Below are 13,846 nucleotides of genomic sequence, written 5' to 3' on the forward strand. Positions count from 1 at the left end.
TTATTTGTTAGGATATCCTTATCACACAACATCCTATAAGTTGAGGCAGTAGTAAAAATACCAGTGGTTGTAAAGGGCCAGATTAATTTATCCTCTTGATCTAACTGAATGGGAATGGTTAAAATGGAGTTCACCTGATCAGCTGTAAAAAGGAGACGAAGAAGCGACACATTCCACTGTTCAGTATCAGTATCTATAAGATCAGAAACCAACTGGTAGTTAGACATATTCAAATCACCCCAGTCCTGTAAAGCAGAATTCAGTGAAGGAATCCAGTTAGAAGTCCAGATGTTGATATGAGCTCCATTACCAACTTGACATTTAGCATGTTTTAACACAATCTCAAGCCCAATAGAGATACTTTGCAAAATCCAACTTGAATTTAAGTTAACCGATGGAGGGAAGAAACGCAGGTCATGATGAGGAAAATGTTTACCTTTCAACAGCTTAGCCCATAAGGCATCTTGGTTATGTAACAATTGCCAAGCAAGTTTCGCAAGAAAAGCTAAGTTATAGTTGCATAGATTTTTAAGTCCTAAACCACCTAGCCTTTTAGGTAAACATACCTTTTTCCAAGAAATGTACTTTTGAGAACGTGTGACATAACTGTTCCACCAATAGCTTCTCTGAATTCTTTCCATTTGATGAAGAGATGTTTCAGGGAGTTTGAAAACCTGCATTTGATACAGACCCGTAGAGCTTAGAACAGAATTAACCTGAGTAGTTCTTCCTGCTTGATTTACAATTTTGCTCTGCCAGCCCTGAAATCTGTTATTCATGTTATCAATAATACCCTGACAGTTCTTATGTCTGGATCTATGCACCAGAAGAGGTATACCCAAGTATTTTTCGCCAAGGCCCATAACTTTCATACCAAGAATACCAGTAATATTAGACCTATGAGAATTAGAAGTGTGCTTGCCAAAAAATAAGGTTGATTTCTGCATATTTATCACCTGACCTGAAGCTTGTCCAAATATATGAAGCAAGTGTTGAAGCTGCTGCATTTGAGTAGAATCAGCTTCAAAAAATAACAAACAATCATCCGCGAAGAACAGATGATTAATTACAGGGCAGTGCTGATTAATTCTAATCCCTGAAAGACAACCAGAATCCACATTAAGCTGCAAGAGTCTAGAAAAAGCTTCCATGACAAAAATAAATAAAAAAGGAGACAACGGGTCTCCTTGACGAATACCCCGAGTCAGAGAAAAAGTTGAAGAAGGACTGCCATTGATAAGAATGGAAATATTTGAAGTAGAAATACACTGCTCTATTAAATTAATCCAATCATTATGAAAACCCAATTGCCGAAAGATGGATAGCAGAAAAGACCATTCCACCCTGTCGAAAGCTTTCGACATGTCTAATTTCCCAACCAAAGCCTTCTTAACCTTTTTACGTTTCATACTAAACAAAATCTCATGAGAAATAATAATATTGTCATGGATATGTCTTCCTGCAACAAAGGCAGTTTGAGTAGGGGAGATAATATCAGGAAGAAGGGGTTTAAGACGGTTGGCTAAAATTTTAGAGATAATTTTATAGCTAACATTGCACAGACTTATGGGTCTGAAATCAGCAGGAGTTTTTGGGTTTGAAATTTAGGGATTAAAACCTGATAAGTATGATTGATGGCTTTGAGCATATGTTTATGTGTGAAAAAATATTGCACCATGGAGATTACCTCAGTGCCAACAACATCCCAACAGTGTTGATAAAATCCAGCTTGAAACCCATCGTTACCCGGAGAAGCCCAAGGTTTGATTTGAAAAACCACATCCTTTATTTCTTGAGCATGAGGCACCTGGATAAGACTGTTATTCTGTATTTCTGAAACACAAGGTTGAAAAAGATGCAGAATCTCGTTATTAATCTGAGGCTTAAAAGAAGTACCAATATTCTTAAAATGGTTATTAAATATAGCTTCAATATCACTTCTGCTATCAAACCAAATGCCCAAGGGACCCTGGATAGAATTGATAGTTGATCTTCTCCTATTGTAATTGACTATGGAATGAAAATAAGAAGTGTTTCTATCTGCTTCAAGAAATTTATCACCTGCTTTTTGCATGAAGAACTCCTTTTGAATCGAAAGCCATTGCTGCAAGGAAGAGCTTAGATGCTTAACTTGGGGATGAGAAGAAGGCAAATTGCAGTCATAGCAAAATTGTAGCTGCTTCTGAATATTTTGAAGGTTATTCTCAATGTTTCCAAAGGAAAATCTTTTCCATATCTGCAGCTGAGTTCTGGTTAGTTTTAATTTACTGGAAAACTGAAACGAAGGAGACCCCGAAAAACGATGCTGCCAGCTGCGTGCAATAGTATCAGTACATGAATCCATTTTAAACCAACACTTGTAGAGTTTAAAGGGAGAATGTTTTGTAGCAGAAGGAACTGTATGTAGCAGAATCGGGCAGTGATCCGAAGCAACATGTACTAAATGTTGAAGATGTGCATTTGTGTAGTGGTTGATCCAGCGATTATTCACTAAAGCTCTATCTAGACGAGCAGAGACATGATCATCTCCACTACGATGATTTGACCAAGTTGTGTTAGCTCCTGAGTAACCTAAGTCAATGAGACCTAGTTTCTAAACAAAATTTCTAACATGTCTAGCATGATGAGGATGAGTGACACTAGAGCTATGTGTTTCGGAGTCGTGCATGGTGAAGTTTAAGTCACCAATAAGAACCCAAGGAAGATCAACAAACAAATGCATATTAATAAGATATTTCCACTGGTTAGCATTTTCTGTATCATCATGAGCACCATACATGAAGGTTATCAAGAAATCCGTATTATTATCATGAGTGTGGACAATAGCATGGATAGTTTTTGAGGTTGTATGCATGATTTCAATATCAATTCCATTTTTCCATCCAAGAGAGATACCTCCAGAGAGACCAAAAGCGGGATGAAACCAGTAATGAGGATAATTAGTTCTATAAAGATAAAATCTCATATTATTAGACTGAGCTTTGGTTTCACACAAGAAAAAAATATCAGGGTCATTGTTGGTCAAGCAGAAATGAAGATAATCCCGGGTATGAGGGTTTCCTATACCTTGACAGTTCCAGGAAAGAATTTTCATAACGGCGATAATAGAGAAATTGAAAAAAAGACTGCAAGAAAACAGTAAGAGAAAAAACAAAGCAAAATTGAAGAAAGAAGGATAAGTTTTGACAATCACCTGTTGCCATGCATCAGTGTGATTCTGTGCATTACAAGCAGAGGTTGCAGCAATGTCCCAAACATTATCCATGGCTGAAGCAGTGGGATCATCATCAACAGAGACAGTATCATCCGCTTGAGAAGTAACCACCTTGTCTTCCAAATCAGTATCAGAAAGAATCGGCTCAGAATTTATAACCAAAATAGGTGTACGACGATATCTTTTCTTAACACCACTAGTACTAGCACCATCACTAGTCATAGGATAAGAAGGTCTCAAAGCTGAAGAGGGTCTAGCTTGATTGTGATATGAAGAGGAAGCACCAGAACCTGGATCAGTGGCAGAGAAGATTGAAAGGCGCATACCATCAAAGGGTCTAGGCTGTTGTTCCATAAGTTGTCGTAGTCTATCCCGCCTCTGAGATCCATGTTGTAGGAATAGTTGTGCTTCTTGCTCAGGATTCCTTTGAGGAGGTAAAATGGGCTCTACATAACCAAAACCCCTAACAGTTTCTTCCATCTCCTGCCGGGTATGAGTCATATTTGCACAGTCAATCTCTTCATGATTGGGAACTTTACATTCAGGACAAAGACGATATGGCTGTTTCTCATAAAAAAAACCAATCCACCTAGTTACACCAGCAACATTAGCATTAGTTATACCAGTAATAAGGGGAGTGTTAACATTTATGAGAACAAGATCTCTATACTTAGAGGATGTAGGAGGGTTCACACCATCTGGTTCTATAACTCTAACTTCCCCAACAATATTACCAAACATTCGAAGAATATCAGCATAGGTGAATTCAGGTAAAAGATATTTATATTCTAACCAGAAAGGAGAAACCGTAAAATCCAGTAAATGATAATCCATAGTGGGATTCCAATCCTTTAAAACAATCAAATGACCATCAAAGTTCCAAGATCCACCAAATAAAATTGCATCTTTATCTTCTGAAATTTGAAACTTGATAACAAAAATGTTTGGTTCTAAACCACGCACCTGGACAAACCATTGATTGTGTCTTCGAAGCTGAGGCCAAATAAATTTAGCTGCACGTTCAGCATCCTTCCAAGACATAACCCCCGGAGCATAAAGCTTACCAGCAAGACTAAACTGCCAATCCCTAATTCCAGCTAAGATAGCAGTATTAGAATGCATAATCACTCTTCTCCAAATCGGCTCTTCACTGATAGAAACACTTTCCATTTGGTGAGCAATATTATTCAAGGAAGGACGAGCCATGAAGATAAAGAGAAAGATGAAGATAACAAAACAGAAGAGGGTATGAAGAAAGCAGAAGGTTGTGAGATTGGTTTTATAATCAAAACATGAAGGAGGTGGCAAGAGGTAAAAGGGATAAGCATGGGGTAAAGGTTTAAGAAATTGGAAGAACAAATAAAAAGTTGCAGAAATCAAAGCTTCTAAAATAATTGAGATAACATCAGAAACAGAGATCGAAAAAGGTAGCAGCTCGTTAAATCCAAAACTATGATTCCCAAACAGATAACGATGGAAAGACAAGATAAAGATGAAGAATCTACACACCACTGTTAGATAAGGAAACTTTTGAAGACGCCAACTTTGATACTGCCAACCATTGAGAAACCCAGATAATTGATGGGACAATGCTGCAACACCATGCGTGGCAAAAGATACAGGAGAAGCTTAATCTGCCATTAAAGGAGAAAAACAGCTCAATTAGCACCAGAGATCGGCACAAAGAAAGGGGTAACAAGAAAAACAAAAGCTAGGGTAAGAAAAACATCGAGAATTTTACATTAAATTCTAAATCCAAAACAAGAAATCAAACAGAAGGATTCAGACAAGAAATTAAAGCTGATGATTGAACAAAATAAATACGGATCAGATCAAATTAAATGAACTCAGATTTGGGTTGACTAATTTTGACTTGGTGATTGACTTTTCGCCTCAGAGCGATTCCAATCATTCGATGGTTGGTTTTTTCTCATGAATTATTTTGTTTTGGAAGAAACTTTACTTGGAGACTAATTTTTCTAGCTGTGATATGGAAAATTCATCACGACTTCATAAGATCCTACGGAGTATCAAGCATCACACCTATACTTGTGAAGTCGCTGCAGCAATTGGGCAAGTGAGCCGTCATTGTAGAGCAGGTAGCTGTCTATTACAATGAGCAGTGTCCTATAAAACCACCAGCTGTAAGATAATAAGTGCAATAAAGATCCATGTTTGTTTTACTTCTTTTCTATTCCGTTTACACTTACTTACGTGTGTGTAAAACTCAGGACCCACACTATTGGATGTTTATGAAGCTTTCAGGAGCAGCGTGGTAAAGTCTATCATCAACGTCGGGTTCTGCGTTTTGCTTCAAGAAACGTGTTAGGGATCCCACATTAAAAAAGAACAAAAAAGAAGCTCTGGTGCCATAAATGAGAATTTGGAATGAACACCTCGTAGACATAAATGAGAATGAACACCTCAAAGGCATAAATGTGGGATTTCCAAGATAACACAGAGAGAAGTGAGAGAGAGATTGAAACACTCAAAAATATAAAAATTACATTGATAATTTTTCTTTTTATTTTACAATAGGATACTAATCTTTATATAGGCGGTAACTCAAAACCCTAAAATACTCTCATTATCCCACTACTAACAAAATCCTAATTTGTAGGAATTAAGTCACACATTTAAATGTGTTTAGTATTCTCCTAAAGACTAGGACACTTAACAAACAATTATTCAAATTTGAAAATATTCAAAGATCAAATAAAACTATCCTAAATCTAATATTTGAATTATAATTCCAATTTCCAACACCCTACCGGAATTCAAATATTTTTTTATTCTTCTTATAATTTTATTATCTATCATCATTACAATGAATTAAAAAACATCAAGCATCATCATCATTAACATCAACATCTTTGATCGTTTGCCATTTTCATTGGTATCATCATTGTTAGCAGATCAACCTCAGCATCATTTCAATCAACTCAACATATTATGCAAATCGATAATCAACATCTTCATCATCATCATAGCATAACATTTTTCTTCATCACGACAATGTTTTTTTTTTCTTTCCCACAATCAATCTTTGCACTCACAATAACACAGACAAGAGTGAGAGAGAGATTGAAACACTCGAAAATATAAAAACTGCATTGATAATCTATCTGCTTATTTTACAATAGAAAATCAACTTTTATATAGGCAGTAACTCAAAACCCTAAAATACTCTCATTATCCCACTACTAACAAAATCTTAATTTGTAGGAATTAAGTCACACATTTAAATGTGTTTAGTATTTTCGTAAAGACTAGGACACTTAACAAATAATTATTCAAATTTCAAAATATTCAAAGATCAAACAGAATTATCCAAATATTTGAATTATAATTCCAATAATAAATGCAAGTGTACATACATTGTAAAGAAAACAAAGAAATCGGTTGTAGGGTTGAGCTTTGTGACTTTGACTGCGTCGTCACTCTGCGATCCCTCTATCTGTCGTCTGATAGCCCTGCAACTTGTTACTACAAATTAAATACAGTAGTACAATATAATTTCCAAAATCTATGAAGATAAAATTTACAATTTATGAAGATTCGGAAAATAACAGACAACCTACAAAATAATATCCCTCTATCTGTCGTCTGATAGTCCTGTAACTTTAATTTGCTAAAAGAGTAGTACACCCTTGCATTAGTAAAAATGGTCCGTTTGAATATCAATTTGAATGCGATGGTTCTGGCAAAGGTCGTATTGGTTTGGCTGTTAGTAACATAATTGGAAAAGGAAAGGTATTTCTCACTCTCACAGATGACTCTCGTGCACCTCCAGAAGTTTTCCACGCCATTTATCAGGAAGCAGAGGCATTGAATGCATGCTTACTTATTGCTAAGGAAAAGAGCTATGCTTTCCTTTAGGATTATTGGAGACTGCGGTAATCTTATTAAGATCATCAAAAAAAATTAACAGACTAAATACCTATGACGAATCGTTGTATGGAAAGGTAACCTGTGATTTCATCAGGAAAGTGAAAGATCGTTACAATAGTTTCATCAAACCTGATTATACTATCTCTCTTCTACAAGTCTTCCGCGAAGCTGTCCCTATAGCGGATCATGTGAGCAGGTACCCCAGAAAAGGAAATGAGACAAAAAAAAAAACTCTCAACTATTCATCTTACTGATACAAAAAAGTTTTTCAACGCAAGATACAAATCCAGGATCTTCTTCTTAAGGTACAGTGATGATGAGATCCCCATGAATGAAATCCAGTTTGGCGTTAGAAGTGATTCCACTTGAGTGATGAAGTTTATCCCAAGATTAAGGTTTATTTTCCTTTTTTATTCTGTGTTTTATTTTTTTTAGTTAGGCATTTTTAGCTTAGTATCTTCACATGATGTCTCTGAAGATTAAGGATTTTTTTTTCTCTCTTTATATTTTGTGTTTTAACTTGATGTAATCTGAGGCTTGCTCTTTATCATCTATCTATCTTCACATGATGTCCGCAGATTAAGGGTTTCTTTTTCTTTGTGTTTTAAGTGTCACCTGATGGAATTTGAGGCTTTGTCTCCTTTATTTATGAAAGAAACCTATTATAGGGGCTCCAAGGATTTGGTTCTGAGGGCTCCTATAGATTCAACTACCCTAAATGTGGATGCGGTGGGACCTATTTTATTATCAAAAATACAAAAATATCCTTTAAAAACCTAAATAATTACCAAACCTAAATCTAATTAAATCAAAAACAAAACCTAAACTAAACCCGATCAGGAAAAAAAAAAGAAAAAACTAAACCCAAACCTAAACCCACCCTTCTCTTCTTTTTCCTCTCTTCTTCTCCTTCATCGCCATTTTTTTTTTATTTTAGCGACGATTAATCATCGATTCTCAGCCAGTAATAATTTTAATTTCTTAAGAATCGAAAACCCAGTCATTTTTGGATGCTTTTGATCCAATTAATAGGTTTGATTTGATCAAATTAGAGATTGAAAAATTAGTTTCAAATGGTGGGAAAATATTGATTTTCTCACCGGATAAATTTTCTACGGTTGGAAAAATATGAACTCCCAATCAGAAAAGCTTTACTAACTTTTGGATACGGTGGGAAAACCCAACCGTAAGTTGCGCTGGTTTTGTATATGGTTGGGAAAATATGAGCTCCTAACCGTAAGTGCTTAACTAACTTTTGTATACGTAAGTTGCCCTGATTTTGTATACGGTTGGAAAACCTAACCGTAACTTCAGTTTTCAAAACAAAAAAAAAATCTGTGATTTTGATTTAAAATATAAACTATAAATCAAATGATTAGTCTAATCTTATTACTAATTTTATCACTAATCTTATTGAATTTATTTAACCTAATCATTAATATTAATTAATTATTGGGATAATGGGTTTTGGGTTTGCTATTTCATGACCCGTATTTTTTTTGTCATATTATGAGCCCTCAAAACCAAAATCTTGGAGCCCCTATAATAGGTTTCTTTATAAATCATAAAGAAACAATATTGATGCAGCAGCTAAAGAAAAACTGGCTTGTGAGAAGTTCCGAGCATGGGTATAGTTGTTGAGCCCATGGTTTTTAAAAGCGTACACTTCACGCTTCGTTTCAAATTTCAGCATTTCGCTCTGAATCAGTTATGTGAAGCGCATCTTTCATGAAGCGTACGCTTCACGCTTCGGAGCATACGCTTCGCTTCAAATTTCAACATTTCGTTCCGAAGCGGTTATGCGGAGTGCGCTTTTTGACCTAGTCAACTCCTTTCCCGCCTAATTTTTAAAGCTTTTAAAAGAAAAATATGAATGTTTTAAGGAGGAATCAAACACCCCACCTCCCATTCTCCTGGAGAAGGTTGAATTCATGTGCACACACTTTGTTTTTGATAATAATTAGACTTATATAAAATTTATATAGATATTATCTTCCTAATAAATTTATAATTACTAGTTACGACTAATTTATGTATAACAAAACATCCGCTTCAAACATCAACCATGAAGCGACGCTTCACGATTCGATATACTCATCGCTTCCTAAAAATGAAAAACGCTTCCCGCTCCGCTTCACGCTTTCAATATCTTGGTTGAGCCCCTAGGCTAGAACTCGTTAAACATTATAATCTAAAAATAAAAAATAACACTGAAGAGAGAGAGAGAGAGGAGCCTGGGAAGAGGCAGTGCATGGGAAGAGCAACCAACATGCTATGCTGAATGGTTCATCTCATTCTCAACCTTATCCCTGTCTCCCAAGTCCCATCCATGTATCTTTCTTTTAATTACCTTTCTTTAGCCATTCCACCACTCAAATATATATGCTGATGAAACAACGCCTAGATGCGCCCCTTATGCTCATGGAATGGCCTGAAAAGATTGTAAATGCAACTTGGTTGTGAACACCTTATTTTAGGTTCACAACCAAATAATTAAGATGATATAGCAAATAATTAAGATGATATAGCAGTATGAAAAATAAGATGTAAACATAAAATCATGATCAAAAATGTAAGATGTAGAGAAATAAAGAGACAATAGCATAAGCAAGTTAACGTGGTTCGGCTAAGCCTACATCCACGGGAAGGTAAAGGAAAGTTTATTAAGTCTTTGATCTGTTACATATGATAAAATTGAAGCATCGTTCAAGATGGTATGAAAGAGATATCTTCATATCTCTATAATGCGGGATATCTTCAATTATGAAGCCTTGACAGAGATATCTTCATATCTCAGAGATAATATCTCTTTTGTCAAGGATATTATCATTCATGAAGATATCCAGTTTAGTGAGCAGTAGAGGGAGGAGAGTTGTAGGGGAAAGAGATAAAGAAAATGGGTCTTTAAAGTGTCGATCGGAAGAAGAGAAGAAAAAAAATCCTCCTCTGCCCGAAGCTAATTGCTCCCTATTTATGGGAAAAATTTCTTCTGGCAGATTACGCTTCTATCTTTAGCTTAGGATTGAAGTTGTGTTGAGGTTGATATGGTGCATGCTTCTGTAGTCTTGTATCCAGCTTCAGCTCATAATCGCCGTCCACGTGTCAAGGTATGTTTTGGTGTACACAATTTTCCCCTTTTCTTGAGGGTCGTTGGTGAACGATCCTTGCGAAAAATCATGTCCACCTTATTCGCATTGCATCGGTTGTTTTTTCCTTCCAATGCCCCTTGCCGAGAAGCTTTTGCATCCTTTGTGGCATAATTTTGGTAAAGTATATACTACGACAAAGTATTAATACTTGCCCCTATTCTTTACCAAAATTCAGGAATATCCCTGCAAAACAGAATGTGCCTTGCCCTCTCTTATTGGTTCAAATATTCTTCGTGGATTACTTGCCCCGTGCCAGGTTCGTGTTGGAAGTACTTCTAAACAACATCCATCTGCGGTTTTTCATACATCGTCGTAACATGACCTATTCACAGCGACATAGGTAGCTAGGACTTTGTCTTCATCATCATCGACAAATATGCTTTTACTGGTTATTTGAGATTGCTCTTTACGTACTCCATGTTATAGGCGGGTCTCACGTTGGGTCATCACGAAGTAAGTAGCAACGACGATAAATAGTTCCAAAGAGCATCAACAGCTGCGCTCATTCCTTAGTGGCAGCATTTCGACCGCAAGATCAGTAGCAGGCAACAAGCATCAACAGCTCTCAGCACGATGTCGACTTCTACAAATGGCTTGGCCCCTTCGTAAAAGAGCTTTGGTAAAGAATATGCTGCACTGAAGTATCGTAGGTTTGGGTGCTTGGTTACAGCGGGCAAGTCCATCGTACTGGTTGCATTGGTCCATCGGCAGTATGTAAACTGGAAGCTTTATAAAAATGAAATTATATAGCCCGTTCGAGACTTAACAACAGCATTAGCGGTATTCGGACTCTGCCCCCCGAGTGAGAGAAGATAGGGAACGAAGGCTCTTCCACCTTCGATCCCTTATTCCCTCTTTTTCTTGGTTCTTACACATCAGGTGACTTCAGGTACTTTTAGCATCGTCATTGAACCTTCATCCTTGTGATCGGGCTTTGCGCCTTCGTTGTCGTCGGCTTTGCACCGCTGGATGAACTTCGGGCCTGAGCTGGCCGCTGGATGAACTGTGCTTGAAACTTTCGTCATCAGCTTCGTGTTTTGAAGCTTCGTTGTCGGACTTGTGTCATCGGTCTGGAAAGTATATCTTCGGTTTGGCTGATAAAAGCTATCATTAATGTCAACGGATTTTGCACCAAAGGGCAGTCATCACATAACAAGTCATATAGGAGGGAACTGATGCTTCGTAACTAAATTTTGATAACGAAGTGCGCTTCGTAACTATGTCATTGTCATCATGTCAGCGTCGACATCAGACCTGGCATCTTCATGCCAGCGTCGACATCGGATCTGGCATCTTCATGCCATCGTCGACATCAGGTCTGGTATCTTCATAATTATGTCATTGTAATTATGCCAGCGTCGACATCAGACTTGGCATCTTCGTTAGTCTTTGGTTCATCATTGTCGGACTTGGCAGTTGGAACTATCATCGTTATGAGATTTGATATCACCATCGTTGGGCACTTGAATCATCTACAGATCTTCTAGTTGCTTGTGCATCAGGTGGTACGTCGGGATTTACGTTGGAGAAACTGCACGTCATGCATCTTTATCCTTGGGTTGCATGCACCATCAGAATGGGGGACGTTAGCTTTGCTTTGGTTACTTAGCGGCTTTACAGCAACCTTGTACTGGACCGAAACTATCAACACTGCAGCATCGTTGGGCTTGGCATCGGCTGTACTTCAAGTGCCTTCGGCATCGTTGTTGGAATCTCATCCTTGTGATTGGTCTTTGCCCCATCGTCATCATAATTTGGCTTCGATCCATCGTCGTCCACTTTGGCTCATCGTGTCAGGACTTTGCCTTATAGACTTTGCCTCATAGAAGAAATGGTTCTATGAGGTTCGAATCTTGCCGCATAGAAGATTGTGAATCATAGCAGCAAGGCTTTGTACCACCGTTGTCGTCTGATTTTATATCTTCTGTCTTTGGAAGACTGCAGTTATTAATCAGCTTACTAGCAGCCTTGCACGATTGGCGTGGGGCTTCGGTCTTAAAATGTCAGATCTGAAATTGGGTGTCTTTGTTATTGACACTGAACTTGCTATCGTCATCTTTCTTTGGGTCTTCGTTTACTTTGCCCCTTCACATGCATCTCTGAATTTGAACTGCTGCTGGTACCATTTGATGTTGGTCATTCAACTGTCATCAATCGAGCATTCCAATAACCAAAGTAGTCTTTGAGGCTTATCTTCATAAACACGAGGATATCAGACTTGGCATCTTCATGCCATCGTCGACATCAGACTTGGCATTTTCATGCCATCATCGACATCAAACTAGGCATCGACTTGGCATCTTCATGCCATCGTCGACATCAGACTAGGCATTGACTTGGCATCTCCATGCCATCGTCGACATCAGACTTAGCATCGTCATGCACCTTCGTAGCAAGACTCTGGATCATCGTTTCTCAATGATCGTCATCGCTGGACTATGATATTATCGTTTTACTCTGCACCTCCTTCGTCACTGGAAAGGACATCTGCGCCAAGTGGACCGCGCTTCGGGTGTCTTCGTTATCGACATCGGGCTTGGCATCGTCATTTAACTTCAGTCTTTGGAATGCTCTTTCTGAAGCAACGGCTTTGCAGCATCATCGGGCTGGACAACAACAACATCTTCCATTGCTCCTTAGAAGCTAAACGATCTGTCCATAAGTCTCTCGAATTCCTGTTTCCCTTGGCTCTTCTACGTCGGGTTACTTGGATCATCATCATCAGGACTGGATTGTAGTCGTCTACTTTGAGCCTTCGTTTTAAGGATTTGTATCTTCGAGTGACCGATGAGTGTGAGGGAGCGAAGATGGTAATACTACCCCAGCTATTACTCCTCTCTTCAAAGGTAATGGGTTTCTTACTCCTCCCTCTCTCCCCTTTATTGAAAGGCTTTGTATCTTCGAGTGACCGATGAGTGTGAGGAAACGAAGGTAATAATACTACCCAGCTATTACTCCTCTCTTCAGAGGTAGTGGATTTCTTACTCCTCCATCTCTTCCCTTCGTTGAAAGGCTTTGGCACATCGTCTTCGAACGTCTTCGTCTTCGGACTTTGGACCTTCGTAAAAAGACTTTGGATCGAGTGGAAGATTGGGACTGCATCTTCGAACCAAAACTGAGCTTGCGTTATCAGAACTAGTTCATCGTTACAAGGCTTATCTTCATAAGCAAGAGGACTATCTTCTTAAGCAAGAGCTTTGGATCGAAGCATTATTCTCTTAGCTCCTTTGTTGGGATGCTGGTACAACCTAGAGCCAAGATTCATTGAGGGCCTATTTTTAAATTTATTGGTCCACAAAGACTAGGACATTAGTAGGATAAGGTAATATTTTTTGACACGATAAAGACATAAAGTAGACAAGATAAAGATATAAAGTAAGAAAGATGAAGACAAAAAGTAGACAAGATAAGGTAGTCTAACTAATAATCTGACATCTGACAAGTTTTGAAAGAGAAATAATAAAAAGTTTTGAAATCAAAACTTTTTGTAATCTGTGATCTGAAAAACATTTTCTCTTTTGAATTATTTGGGGTTAAACATTACTAAGTTGAAATGAATCTTTACTAAAATGTGAATTTTACCATTAGGTTT

This window comes from Papaver somniferum, chromosome 3, assembly GCF_003573695.1.
Source record: "Papaver somniferum cultivar HN1 chromosome 3, ASM357369v1, whole genome shotgun sequence".
NCBI lineage: Eukaryota > Viridiplantae > Streptophyta > Magnoliopsida > Ranunculales > Papaveraceae > Papaver > Papaver somniferum.